The following is a 15,855-nucleotide window of genomic DNA, read 5'->3' as shown; positions in this document are numbered from 1 at the left end:
GCTTTATTGGGGTGAATAATAGAAACATTTAGAGTCCAAAAAATAAATCGATCCATAAATAACTTATAAGATAAATTTAAATTGATATTATTATATGTTTATTCTGTGACCTTAATTTCAGTTAATAAATTAAATTATTAACAATTTAAAAAATGGTAAATATGTTTTTTTTTAATTTACCCTATTATAAACTGATATAAATGATTGCACAGTAAATAACATTAAATAAAAACAAAAATTACTTCAATGTTTCTGCATCTATGTTACTGCACTATTTTCTTTTATAGTATTTACAAGTTAAATTTGATTTTTACAATATTTTTGTGTATCAAATTGTTAAATAAACGTACAAAATAGTTTTAAAAACACCCTCCCTCCCATGTTAAAAGTGGCTTTTTAAATAATGTTATTATTTCAGTGCGATAACATAGATGCACCAGTACAATCATTTTTATTTCGAATTATTCACGTAAAAAAGCTCATGAAATGGTCCAAATTTGACGGAATATTTTCTTAAATTCGTAGTGATGGACTTTGCTTTTTTTACTTTTTACCTATCTCGTAAAAATAATTAAATTACCACAAAATATCTTATTTATTTCGATTTAATTTATTTTATTGCGGACTATTATTCTCATCTTTTTAGTTGTTGTTTCACGACGTTTCGGCCAACCATTCATCTGGCCTTCGCGAGATGGTAACCGCGACGGGATAGGAATTTCGAATCACCTGACTGCATCCTCAGCAATTACTGTCTTCCATAGTTGTTATCGTCTCACCACATGGCGCAATCTCTTAGGTTCCAGGTGAGCATTGTCTGAAGATAGCCGTTTCAATCCTACCCAAAGCCGGTCAGAGGCTTACTTGGCCAAAACCTGGTGAGACAACAACAACTATGGAAGGCAGTAATTGCTAAGAATGCAGTTAAGAGATTCGGAGTTCCTATGCCGTCGCGGTTACCACCTGATGAAGGCCAGAGAAATTGTTGGCCGAAACGTTGTAAAACAACAACTGAAAATGATGAAGATAATAGTCCGCAATAAATAAATTAATAAATGATAATCATCTCAATACTAAATTCCAAATAATTAAATAATTATTTCGATTTATTTAATCAAGTAAAAATTCCATTTCTTACTTGATTAGTAAAGCAAAAAAAAAATCGGTGATTCTACGACTGAATTTTTTTTTTTTGGGGGGGGGGGGTAAACCAGATAATTAGACCCCCAAAAATAACATAAATCCACAAAAAAGTTTATATGATAAATAAAAATAAAAAAAAATAAAATGAATATTTGTTTATTTTGTGAGTTTAATTTCAGTAACTAAATTACATTTTCATATCTCACACCATATACATATTTAATGTCAGAAGATAGATGCGCTGGGGTGAGTAAATAGGTTTCAAATTGTAAAATTGAAATTCATTTAAACAAACTGAATAAGATGTCCTGTTTACACCTCATTCTAAAGCGATCAAATAAACATTTTGATCAGAGCCAAACTTAATTGAAAAATAAACTAAATAGTAAGTTGACAATATGGTCATGTGCATGTGTGTTTGTGACTTTTAAAACATTTTCACTGAAATGGAAACCTTATTTTCTTTTTAAATCAAATCAGTTTATTTGATTCTGATTCTTGTAACGTGTTTATCTTATTTTGAATTCTAAACAAAACTTCGATGCAACAAACATGAAGCTTTGCACCATTTCACAGAATTTGCGTAAATTTAAGAATTCTAATTTTACTTTCTGATATTTGTTGACTTATGAGTTATTATTTTCAATTCATATTTAACTGGAAAATGTACGCATTGTTACTATGTAAATATTTAAGTATACGTACGTCGTGTCGGCTTGGACTTTTACATTTAAGTTGTTTCATTCCCAAACAGGATTTGTAAACATTGACTTCCAATTATTTGTTTTAATTTACAATTTAGGACAATCTCTTATGATTTCTTTCTTTCTAACAATGGAATAAAATCCGTATGGCCTCAAAAATATTGAATTTTCCTTAAAAAGCAAAGGAAAAATATGCAAGTGAACTAGCACCTGTTAATTTATGAATTTATCGTTCAAAATTTAATTCAGAAATTATTTTGCTAAATTGGTTATGTATATATTCCAGTTGATATTGATATGAATATTATCAAAATGAAACAATGTATATCCTGCATTGGATTTTCTGTATTAAACATAATGGGTGCAAACAAGCCAAAAAAAAAATTCTTGCTGAATGAACAAAAACAAACTGCACAAAATAACATTATTATATTGTATTTATTTGAGAAATTCATTCACCTTAGTGTCTAAAAGCGCATCTTTTTAAAAAAAACGTTATTATCGATCGAATAATACCAAAACATTCGTGCAAATATGCAAACTTATCGGCAAAGGATCAGGTAGAACAAGGACAACAGGTCAGAGAAAGAGAGAGAGACAACGAAATCAAATTCGAAGTAACATGTTTGCTGCAATGTGTGCCTATTCAGACTCTACAAATTCTCTCGATTTACGGAATAGTCACAAGAACTCTATGATGGAACATTTTTTACATCTGGGATTTGCAATGGACCAGGCTGAAATATGGCTTTGCAATTCATAAATACAGTCCTGATGGAAAATGGTAAAAAAAAATTTTTTTTAATTCATTGTCTTTTTTTCTCTCTTATTTTCCCTCTTTGTCCTGCTCCAACCAAGTCTACCGACCTGCTCCACAAACCACAAAACCTCAACAATCATGACAAATCTCCAAAAAAGAAACACGAATAAACCTAGAACCCCATCCTCCAACGTAGACCTCTACGTTCCAACCTTCCAGAGGTTGAAACACAATTACAGGAGGCGAAAACGGACATATTCTTTCTAAGTGAAACCGGCACAGGGTAAACCACTTCTCTAGACTAATTCATAATTAAAGGATACTCCAACTTAACATCTAAATCTAACCCCCAAAATCGCCATGGGCATGGAATATGTGCCTACATCAAAGATGGCATTCCATGTGGTAGGGATATCTCCAGAGAAGACCCTAATTTACCTGATATGTGCTTCCGGGTTGCACTAGCTTACATCACTGCATTTATATTTGCCCTCTATCGCCCCCACAACAGTAGGGCTATTATCTTTAAGAGCATATCTGAGAAAATTGACCACACCCTGTCAGCTCATCCTTCGGCAAACATTCACATTTGCGGTGACATTTGCTGACCCACTCAAATAAGACCGATGACGAGGGGGGTGTTGTCATGATTTTGCCATTGCCTATGACCTCACTCAGACTGTTCATGAACCAACCCGTGTGCCCGATACACCCGGTCAATATGCAAGCCTTCTAGAACTTTTCCTCACAACATCCCCTGAGCTGTGTTCATGTTCCCTTCTATCTCCTCTGGGATCCTCTGACCACTCCGTCGTAAGAGTTAAGATAAAAATGAAATGTTATAAGTCTCCAGACGTACCTCTCCACCGTACTGTATATCCATACTCTATGGCTGACTGGAACAGCTTCCGTACATTCATATCTGACCTACCTCTGCATTCCATGTTTAAAAAGGATGTGTCCTCTATAGTATCAGATCTGACCGAATGGTTAATTGTAGGCATAGATCGATTCATACCATCAAAAAATTCCAACAAAAACCTAACAGGCAGCCATGTCTCTCCCCTGAATGTGCTTCTGCCATCGCGCACAGAAATCACTTTTTCCATAGCTACCAACGTAATAGATGTACTGAGACAAAAGCAGCTTTCAGGACTGACAGCAACCACTGTAAAAGAGTAATAAAACATGGAAGAGAGCTATATGCTCAGTCTGTTAAATCCAAAGTAGCTGAGCAGCGGTTGGTTCCCACCAGTTCTGGCAAATAGCAATCAGGATCTTAAACAGAAGTGTGCGTTCTATCCCAACGATCATCAATGGACCTGAGGTCATCTCGTCAGCATCAGACAAAGCCAGACTATTTGCCAAGAACATTGCAGCTAATTCTATCCTATTCGACAATGACCATCAACTCCCTGTATTTCCTCCTATAACAGACAACACGCTATGCAACATACATATCTGTGCGTGAAGTCGCCAAGCTAATCAAGAACCTTGATTCCAGTAAAGCAACTGGCCCTGATTGCATTCCAGTTATAGTGCTGAAAAAGCTCCAACCAGAACTTGCCCCCATACTTACAAAACTGTTTAATCGTTGCCTTAAGGAGAAGTGCTTTCCGAATCCCTGGAAAACCTCATCTCCCTCTCAGTACAGACTAATAAGTCTCCTGTGTGTCATGAGTAAGTTGTTGGAATCCATATTAAATAAAGAAGTAGTCAACCACCTCAAAAGAAACAACCTTCTTAGTGACATGCAATATGGTTTCCGCTCTGCAAGATCTACAGCAGATGTGCTAACGGTTATATCACATAGGATTAGTGAATCTCTTGACAAAGGTTTCCTTTCCAGGGCAATTGCTCTTGACATATCAAAGGCCTTCGATAAGCTATGGCATAAGGGCCTACTTCACAAGATTTCCAGCTACGGTATTACTGGAAATGTTTTCTCAATCATTAAATCATTTCTCTCTGATAGGTTCATAAGAGTAGTGGTTGATGGGCAGATTTCAGAGGCCCACAGTATTAATGCTGGAGTCCCTCAGGGTCCATCCTGGGCCCAACTCTCTTCCTGATCTACATCAATGATCTACCAAAGCACATACTTAAATCATTCGTTGACATCTATGCTGATGGCACGACCATCTACGACAACACATCAAAGGCCGTAAATGACAAAGTTCTCTCTAATTCTCTCTCCTCTGATCTTGAGCACGTGGTGGCTGGTCACTTTTAATTCATCCAAAACCAAGCTCCTATCTTTACATCATCAACACTCTGATCCCCATCTGGCATCATCTGAAATAGATGGCTCTCGTCTTGGGGAGGCTCCATGTTTCGACAAACTTCTGGGTTTGACCTTTACTCCTGATCTGAAATGGAACACGTAAATCTGTTGCCAGGGACGCTGGGAAAATGGTGGGATCCTTCTACCGCTCCAGAAGATATCTCACTACTGATGCAATTCTTTATCTGTATAAAAGCCAAGTACGTCCAAGGATAGAGTACTGCTGCCACATCTGGGCAGGAGCTGCTTAAAACAGCCTATCCTGCTTTGACAGAGTACAAAATAGACTTCGTGGTTTAGTGGGGGATGTCCTTTTCTCTTCCCTGCAACCTCTCTCCCACAGAAGAGTCGTTGCGAGCATGTCTTTGTTTTATCGTTATTTCCATGGCAGGTGCTCGTCTGAGCTCCAATTCCTCGTCCCCCCCCTCGCCAACCTTTCACGAGAAACACCCGTCTGGCTGAAATCACTGTCAATAATTTTCCCCACTCTTTATCTGTGCCTAAATCCAAACGTATATTCCATGAGCAAAGCTTATTTCTTAGAACTGCTAGCCAGTGGAACTCTCTGCCTCTTGCCTGTTTCCCACCGGACTACAACTTGGACGTCTTCAAGTCCAACATAAACAAACTCCTGACAAACCGCCCCCTTAAGTAAGACACTCTATCTAACCACCCAATACTAATAATTACTACAAGACTATCTCATTAATTACTGTACACGCAATAACCCTTATCCCTGAGTGGCCTTCGGGCCTTGATAAGTGCTGAACCCCATGTAAAAAAAATTGGTTTACCTGGACTTGTTAGAATGCCACAAATGGAACATGAAGCTGTGTCAAATTACTCAGACATAAACACACTGACTGGTGAACAGAGACTGGTCAGTGACATTGTGATTGAATCTGTTACAATTAAGAGAAGAGGAAACGTGTGTAAATATTCATGTTTTATATGGATGCAATAAGATGGCTATAATCTCACATCTCCGAAAAAATCACTCTCTCGTATGTTGTGGTGCCTGGGCAGGTATTGCTTCTACTTTACTTTTAGGAGGAAGAACTTTCACAGTTTGTATAAATTATCCAACTCAAAAAAACATCTACTTGCAATGTATCCCTCACATCTTATCATGAAAATTATTAAAAAATATTGGTTTGATTGTATCTATGATCCCTTCATTTGCTTTAGTTGCTATTGACAAAGCTTTGAAAGACATAAGCAATAATAATGCTTTTGGACGAAAAAAATGCTTTGAGGGAAAGATTTCAAACAAGTCCTACTTATATTATAAAGGGGACGTCTTAAGGAAATAATTGAAATTTGCAGTTTTATAATGATGATATAGAAGTGCCACAAATATCATGTCTTGAGTGTACAATGGTTGATGATATTTTTAAAAATATATCACAACATTATAGAAGAAATAGGACAATTTTTTCACCAAAAAAAAGAAATAGGACAATTTTTTCACCAAAAAATTCTGACTGCCTGCTGATCAATGAAGAGATTTTGCATACCCTTCCTGATAATAGCCGCATATATTATTTATATTATAGCACAGATAAGATACAGACTGATGATCCTGTGGAAGCTATGCGTTATCAACCCGAATTTTTAAATTAATTTACGCCATCTGGAATGCCTTCTCATAAATTGTTTTTAAACCCTCCACGCATAATCATGCTTCTCAGAAATATATCCATAAAAATGGACTGTGCAATGGAGCAAGATAAGAAATGAGAAAGTATGCATGAACATTCAATTGAAGCGACATTAATAAGTGATGCATGTTCTCATTGCAAGAATAAAACTTGCCCCAAGTCATCATGAATTGCCTTTCATTTTAGAAAGAAATCAGTTTTCGATTCGGTTATCATATGCAATTGTTATAAATAAATCTGAAGGTAGGATATTTGGAAAAGTTGGTTTGTTTCTACCACAACCTGTGTTTAGCCATGGCCAACTATATGTTCCAGTTTCAAGAGCCCGTTGACTTTCTGATATACGAGTTACAGGAATGAAAACTAACAGCCAATGAAAAAAAGGAAAAACAAACTAAGAATATAGTTTGCAGAGAGGTATATTTTAAAACCTCTATCATGATTAAAATAAAGAAAAGCCTCTCTTACAATGGATTTTTATAACGATAGATAGAAATGTCGTCATGTCAGTGTCGCGACATTTTGAAATATCTGTATGAATAAAATATAAATATTTGATTCATTTATTTATTTTAGTCCTATTTATTCTTATATGAACACGATTGAAACTGTTTGAATTTTTATCATGTGAATAAATATTTGTTTTGGATTACTTTCTGTCTCTCTCTCACACCATATATATATATATATATATATATATATATATATATATATATATATATATATATATATATATATATACTAGCTGGCAGCTCGGTGTTGCCCGGTCATACAATACGCTTAAACATGATATTTTAATTTATGCAGATTGCGTAATATTATAGAATCAATCCTCTATTGATTAGCATATATTACGAGCAATAATCTGTCCGATGGACTAATTCGCAAAAAATAAATAAATAAATTATTATTATTATTATTAATAATAATAATAATAATAATAATAATAATAATAATAATAATGTCGGTTATCAAATTTTGTCTGTGTTTGTTTACAATACCAAGTCAGCTGATATTTGGGCTTGGGAATGAATGCCCTAGAAAAGTCAATTTTGATTAATGTATAGTTTTAAAATATGCAAACGAAAAAGTGATTTACGGCGATTTTTAGTGGTACTTCTTCTTTTATCGTAAATTGAACTTATGATTAAAATGACGAGCTATGAACGGGTTTGAACAAGGTGGTCATTCAATTTGTAGTTGAGTGCTCAACCACTGAGCTATATTTCCAGGCGTCAATAATTTTGTTTTTAAAATAAAATGATTTGCTAAAATGTTATTATCTCTTTGCCGGCGTAAAGTATAATATTCCACTGTAAAAAATTATTCATTTTTATCTACAAGAGAAAAAAGCTATTTTTAAGATTGGATTTTCTTCGATTTTCGACACTTATCGGATAAATTTCTGTACAAAGCATATCTAAGAACACTGCCAGCTTTATGTGTAATTTATAAGATTAGCCGTTTCGGAATATATGAGGAAAGAATTCTCTCCCACACACACACATACACACACACACACACATACACAGACACACACACCAAGTGACACACATATATATATATATATATATATATATATATGTGGGTGTGTGTGTGTGTGTGTGTGTGTGTACAGGGTGACCCCCCCAAAAAAAAAAATCATAGAAAGTATATCTAGAACATATGCTGTAGAACGAAGACTAAAAGGACAAAGACTAGTGTTTTGATGTGATATTTTGAATATAATAAACTAGTTATGACCAAAGTTTCATTTCATTCGGACAAAACACTAAGAAACGGGACCTAATTAGAGTTGGGGCCCGTTGTTTTTTTGGTCACCCTATATATATATATATATATATATATATATATATATATATATATATATATATATATATATATAAAATTTATAAAATTTTATAAGATAAAAAAGCTATAGCAAACATCTAAATGAGTATTTTAACCATAGTTCCTGATTTCAAAAAGCGAAAAATTAAAAGATTCATCTGCCTTACTTTTAATGCTAGGTTTATTTATGGTGTCTTTTAAATTCAATAAAAACCCTTCAAAATTTGCTGACGAGGAGACCTTGCTTATTAAAAAACTATATGTAATTATTGTACGTAACTTGATGTATACCACAATAAAAAGCATTGTTTTCCGAAACGATCGTACAGATAATTGATTTTGCTGTTGTTCCTTCTTATGAAACGGATTTTTAATTTGATTATAATTTGATTTTTAAATTTTAAATTATCAATCACATTACTTAATATATATATATATATATATATATATATATATATATATATATATATATATATATTAAAAGAGTTTATTTGTGGTACAGAACTTACAAATGATAGACAGACATATAAGGATGATTTTTTTTTCAATTTTATTTCGAGGCCGATCGAGTAGTCAATCCTCTCGAATCCGTCTCTATTGCACGCCTTAAATCATCTCTCTGCAGGCAGAAACGGTTTGTGAATACTTTGGACCTTTTTGGCGAATTGTAGAGAGGTATTTTAGATATGATTCCCCATCCCCTTATTCTTCTCCCCCCCCCCGCCATATATTCATATACGGATTGTCATTTCTCAATTCGTGATAGCTTAATTTTTTAAATAATATTCATTATATATATATATATATATATATATAACTACTTAATTTACTCACACAAATTTAATATACGAAAGTATAGATTTATGCGTAAACTTTAAGTATTTACTTCAAAAGTGCTAAATACGTAGGTAGAGCTAGTTAGTAATTTATAAAATATATATGGCGATTAAGCTACACTGAATATTCTACGTTTCATCCACAGTAGGATTCAAGCCTGACGAATCCTACAGTGGATGAAACGCAGAATATTCAGTGTAGCTTAATCGCCATATATATTTTATAAATTACTATATATATATATATACTCCCATAAATTCGAGTTTCTTTTGTGTGTATTGATATTCATATTAAACCCCTTCTTTTCTATTTATTTAATGTATTTATTTGCTTCTCCACCAAAGCAAATAAGGCACAAGGCCGTTTTTAATGTGGGGTAAAAACCAGCTCTCCTAAAAGTAGGCAAAAAGGGAGCACTCTGGTTACCAAAAATAATAATTGTCCCAGTATAGAGGGTTTCCCCTCCACTGACTGGTACAAATTATCTTAAGTGCAGCATCTGCAGAACAGATACTACACTTTGATCCCGGCCCGAAGGCCAAGAACAACAGAAAAAAGGCAAGGTATTTATTTGCTCCCCCACCGAGCAAATTAGGTACAAGCCGATTTTTAATGTGAGGAGTGAAGGGAAAATGGGGACCAACTCCCCGGTAAGTAGGGGAGCTGGATAGTGACAATTGGTATGAAGGGTTTTGAGATTTATTTGCTTCCCCACTTAGCAAATTAGGCACAAGGCCGTTTTTTAATGTGGAGAGAGGGAGGGGGAGGGAAAATTATTTATTTGAATAATTTAAACGCGAAAAAAACATTTGGACGCTGAAAACGTACACAGTAAAACAATACGTTTTATTGTCGCGTTGATTATTTATTAGTAACGCAAATTAAAATACATATTTTCGTGGTTATTTATTTATGTTGGTAGTGCAGAAGAAAATGTATGAATGTTTTTAAGATAGGTTTATTAAAAAATGGATAATAAATTAAAAAAAAAGGAAGGCGGTGGGGAAATCGCCGTTGTTAATTCTTCTTATGGTTGTCAACGTTGATTTATTTGTAAGAAAATTGCGACAGCATAGTTGTAATACAGAATAATAGCAAAACATACCCATGTTAAATAATAATATCGAAATAATAATGTTGATATTTCAGTGCGCAGGTCAAAACCTGCAAAAGTAGCAATTTGTGTTTGTTTACGCTATTATGGGTTTATGTTTATGTACGCATGCGCAACAGAAGTCCTAAACCGGATGTGGGGTTACAACACCCGTTAGAAAGTCATTTGAGTTTTATAATTATATATATATATATATATATATATATATATATATATATATATATATATATATATATATATATATATATATATTGTTACTTCTCGAATCAAGTATTGAGCTCTCTGATTATTTTCAATGCATGCATGAAGATTGGTATATGGATCCGCCCTATTTCGGCTTAATATATGGCGGAGGATTCCACCATTGTAAATGCACCACCCAGCTCTATCCGATTGAACGAAACACTATGGAGATAATCTTCAAATTGTACCCTGCTATTATCCCTCTGGAGTCTCTTTACATTTTTTCTATTCCTTGAATAAAGAAGTAAGTGGCATTGGTAGGTAATTTGGGGTAGTTTCTAAAAAGAGTAAAAGTTCAACAAAGGCAAAAATGGAAAGAAAGGACACATATAAAGTAGCCAGTCAAATATTTTTTCAGTCAGGAGGATAACGTACTGGGCCGGAATATAAAGATTAAAGCCAAACAAAATTCCAATCGTCCAAATGCGCGTGAACGCGTATGTAGCGAAGTCATTCAGATCGAACAGACAGCCATGAAATATATTTAAAAGGCGAGAAACTTGATAGGGATATAGAATAAAAATGAATTCGTAACCAAACGTCAATTGGCGCTAAATCGGTATAAGGAATATTGTTTTGAATATAATGACCTCATGCTATCGATGTTGTTCTCTTTTTCTCTTTCTCCTTTTTTTTTCTTTTTCTTTTTTTAAAGAATACGCACGACGCGTAAAAAACTTAAGGCCTTGTGCCTTACTAGATAAAGTCGAATGCACGGCTTGCAAAAATTAAGTTAAATCCACGAATCGCCAAAACACGACGATTTCGTGATACATGGTGCCCTCTATTGTACTTCCAACTCGAGCAACACCAATTCATAATTTTATTTCGGTTTGAAATAAATATATTTCCATTTCTCTACGTTGCTCCAAGGATTTTGTAACTCGAAGCCTAAAGCCTCGTGCCATCCAATTCGGAAGTAGGAGAGTTCATATATTGATAAAAGTCTCGACAAGACTGTTGATTCATTTCAAAACACTCTTTTTGCGTTTCTTGCATCTGCCTTTTCCTATCCGTCAGATATTACACGTTTCAATGCGATTCATTTCCGCTTCTTTCTTTACCTTAAACGACGCTTACACGAGGGACTTCTATTTATCTCCACTGTCGCTTTAGAAGTAATTCTTTATCTCGTGTCGGGTCTCGGTGCGAGTTTCCACCCATGCTCGCCTAAATGTTGAACGAACGGGTTAATTTGATTGACCAAATTTGATCGTCTGACTTCAAGTTTCCAAATGCTTCATCTGCTTAATTGATGAAGCGAAATAAGACAATGTTAGCGTCTGATTGCAAGGTAATCTGGTGACATCTGGTATTAGAAACTTCACAATATATATATATATATATATATATATATATATATATATATATATATATATATATATATATATCAGCAGGCCTCTCGATATAAATAATCATGAACTAGAACGTTTTCATCTGAAATTCTACGCAATTATGCATGCTGTAGTACTGTTACATATGGGGGTTTCATTAAAAGAGAGAGTCTTAGAGAGAGATGCTTATAAATTAGAGTGTCTTGAGAGAGAGTCTTATTATATGGCTTGTTGTATCTTAGAGAGAGTGTTTAAGAGGAATGTTGAAAGACTCAGAGAGAGATATTGTTCATTTATTACAATTCTTATATGTTAAAAGTTCATTCTTAGATGTGTTGAAGAAGAAGAAGCTCTTTGAGTGAGGAGATAGTGTTCAGACATTGTGTAGACATGAGATGTATTTTCACATTGTCGATATGAGATGTCGAGATGTGTATGAAAAGACATTTTATAACACTGGACATATAGACATATAATAAAAATTCAATTTACCTTTCTGTAGAATCATAAGACAAGACGACGTTTTATCAAAACACATGATGGATTTATTTCTTCACGACCGGCCGTGGTTTTCATCATCAAGAATTCAAAGCTTCACATTTTAGTTTCAAAGTGATCGTCTCGTTTCCTAGACGTTCGAATTCCTAGACCCTCTTTGAGTTTCTCACTGACTGTCTCTCTAACTAACTAACTCTCACTTGCTATATTGAGAAATCCATGCATCCCGGCCACGTGAGCAAAATTCACGTGTTTCAACATGCGCGACTTTGCACGTTTTTCCGACATTATGATTTCCCAATAACCTATTTTTTCTTTGATGTTTTTACAAAGGAATTCAACCTACATATCTAATTTATTTAACCCATATTTTATTATCCACATCCTTTCTAACAATTGAATAGTTTATTTATTATTTATTTCATCAGAATTAACAATTTACTGGACATTCCATTTAAACCTATTGTTCTTTAAAACTTATATCCAAGGTTCGATTTCTGCTTTTTCTCATTTTATTTTCATTTTAAGTAATCTCTCTATTTTTATACTTACATGAAAAGGGGACAGCCCTTATCATGTAACAGTACCATACATAAATAGAATTAAGTGTAATAGTAAAATGAAACAAATGATGTAATGAGAAATCATGAGAAAATGATAACTAATTCATTAACGCTCGTGTTTCAAGTCAATATGCAAATTAGTTTTAATTCGTGTATTCTCTTGCATATCCATGACTAAGTATATTAGAAAAATCGTTTTATCTATTTTTATACAGCAAGAGTAGGTAGTGTACCGAAGGCAAGTTTCATATGACTTAGTAATCTATGCATTGTCATCCATATTGCACTATAGAGAATCTACTGTTGATTTTGTAAATTTATCTGTAAATAATGGCTTTACTTAAGGGTTGAAATGTAAAAGTCAAGTATCATTGCTCAGTTGTGTTTCAAACAGAAAAATTCATTTCGGACGCACCTTTCTTTTGTCAAATAACCAACGGTTTATTTGATGACATTATTTTTACATGATCACTAAAATTAAAATGAAACGTACAAAAGCCGAGTATCACGATTCAATTGTGCGATAAAAGCTTTTATTTTGAACGTGTTTTTGTCTTATAAAAGAATTTAATTTTGATTTTATAGGCTGGGCCTTTGTGCTTGTGCAGTGATAAAACTTCTCAAATGAACTTGTGATGTTAGGTTGCATAAAGTATTAACATTGCTTCCTTCATTTATCGATGCTTTTCAATTATCAATTTTACAAAACTATCAAAAACATTCCGATACAAAAGCTACGTAATACCCCCCCCAGAAACATTACGTACCTTCATGTGAAATTAAAAAAAAAAGAATCATTCCCGTCGTTTCTGAGTCCATAGTGAATAGACCCACGCACACACACATTCCTTTTATATAATAGTTGATATATATATATATATATATATATATATATATATATATATATATATATATATATATATATATATATATATATACACTTCCGAATTGATTTATCTAACAATCAGCTGCTATGGAAACCTGTGATTATAAGAGTATTCTTTGTCTTACTTGGAATAATAAAAAATCCTTGATTTGAATAAAGTTTTTTTTTTAATTTCGTTGAATCACCATAATTTGCTATATATATATATATATATATATATATATATATATATATATATATATATATATATATATATATATATAAGGAACTTTGTCTCTGATTGTGTTTCTATATGTTAGTTCGTTCCTTATAAACTCGAAAACGGTTGATCTGATTTTCATGAAATGTCACCGAAGGTTCTTTATGTGCCTGGCAGTAATCTTTGATACGTTTTGCATCGGAATATAATCGATAACTATCGATAATTGAAGTAATCTGATGAAAGAAAGAACAGGTAATTTTGTCAAAAGTTAACACCTTACACAGCCTAACATCACAAGTGGATCTGAAAAGTTTTATTACCACACAAGCCGAACAGCATAACATAGTAAAAGAGTCGATATGGCAGAAGCGTGTTCGAAATGTTTTTTCGTTTAGCACACAGTTGAATCATAGTACTTGACTTTTTCATTTTAAACTTAAATTCAAACCGTTGTATATAAAATAATTTTATAAAATCAAAAGTATTGTCTCTAGAGTGCACTGTAGATTAAAATGTATTGTGGATTAAGTTCCTGCGGGAAGGTATGTGAAGCTTCCTCTCAGTGCACCGCGATGTGTCTCCAACGGGAGCACGCAATACATCGATTTGATTGAAAAGTGTGTGATTTCATCGATTTCGATGACAATAAAAATATGGGAGTGTGAAATGCCCGTTGATCATCAATAAATCTTGGTCAATGTTGGGTCTTCCTGCTAGTACACATTTATATATATATATGTGTGTGTGTGTGTGTGTGTGTGTGGGAGAGAGAGTGAGAGAGAGAAATAGAGAGAATGAGTGTGAGTGCGTATGTGTATATATACTTGTGTTTGTGTATGTGTAGTAGAAATAAACATTTTTAATGGGCATCTTGTTCATGATAATTCTAAACTAATTTAACTAATGGAATTGCCCTCATTTTTATTCCCCGGGAGCTTACAGCGAATAACCCTACACGCCGTGTGAAATATTGATTAAATTAGTGCAAAACTCATGGATAAAAGTAATTAAAATAAAGTAGCATTTTTTGCGCCATAAATAACAAAACTCAACGCCCTACATATAAGATTAAACTCCACTTGCTGGTGAGACCTAAATTGAAAAGCTATGTGCATCTAGAGTAACTTCTTCTTTATCATGTTTCTGATTTTTTTTTAAATAATGATTTGTTGTTCGTATTATTTGGATCATGTGACTACTGTTCCGATCTAGATTGTAATTTTCACAATGTTTTCATCAAGCTTATTTAGGTGTATCTTGCCGAATTGAATTCATGTTTGTTTCTCTTGCAATCCATTTTTACTTTTTGGCGGGCTAACGTTCTGTTCGAGTGTAAAAAAAAAAATTGCCGTAGTCGCGAACGTTTTATGAATTAAAAATCGCGTTGGTGAATTTATTGTAATTACGATTAAAATTGTTTAAAATTATTAAAATCACTTACCTTTCCGTTTATATTGAGCCTGGTTTATTGTTGCTTGTTTCATAGGTATTAGTAGGGCTTCAATGATTGGGAGGCGTAGATCACAATGTGAGACGACTAAAATGTCGATATTTATAATTAGCATATTCATAAATTTGGTTTGGGAAGTGTTATGTCAAGACCGTCTTAAAAGACAAGATGGCCGGTGGGCAAAAATAATTTAATCTGCTGACGTCATCACGGGTAGTCCATTAGTTGCTTCTTGACACCGGTAAACACCGGTAGTGACTCGTGGATATCTCCATTCAGCAAAGTAAGTTTTAACGTGCTCCCTCCTGTATTTAACACGATGTAACTATAATTTAATCATCCTAAG

General features: G+C 33.7%; 1 long non-coding RNA gene across 1 annotated transcript in view; it reads right to left on the bottom strand.

Annotated features, from left to right (window-relative positions):
• LOC145292358 (uncharacterized) overlaps positions 1–5,790 on the bottom strand; it is a 51,014-nt gene extending 45,224 nt beyond the window's left edge. Inside the window, exon 1 of the long non-coding RNA XR_013869583.1 lies at positions 5,686–5,790. This is a non-coding gene — a long non-coding RNA (uncharacterized LOC145292358). The remainder of the gene's footprint in view (positions 1–5,685) is intronic.
• Between the last annotated feature and the right edge of the window lie 10,065 nt (positions 5,791–15,855).

The sequence above is a fragment of the Euprymna scolopes genome, chromosome 13 (assembly GCF_053919585.1).
Source record: "Euprymna scolopes isolate OS-2025 chromosome 13, ASM5391958v1, whole genome shotgun sequence".
NCBI lineage: Eukaryota > Metazoa > Mollusca > Cephalopoda > Sepiida > Sepiolidae > Euprymna > Euprymna scolopes.
This window is presented reverse-complemented; position numbering and strand designations above follow the sequence as displayed.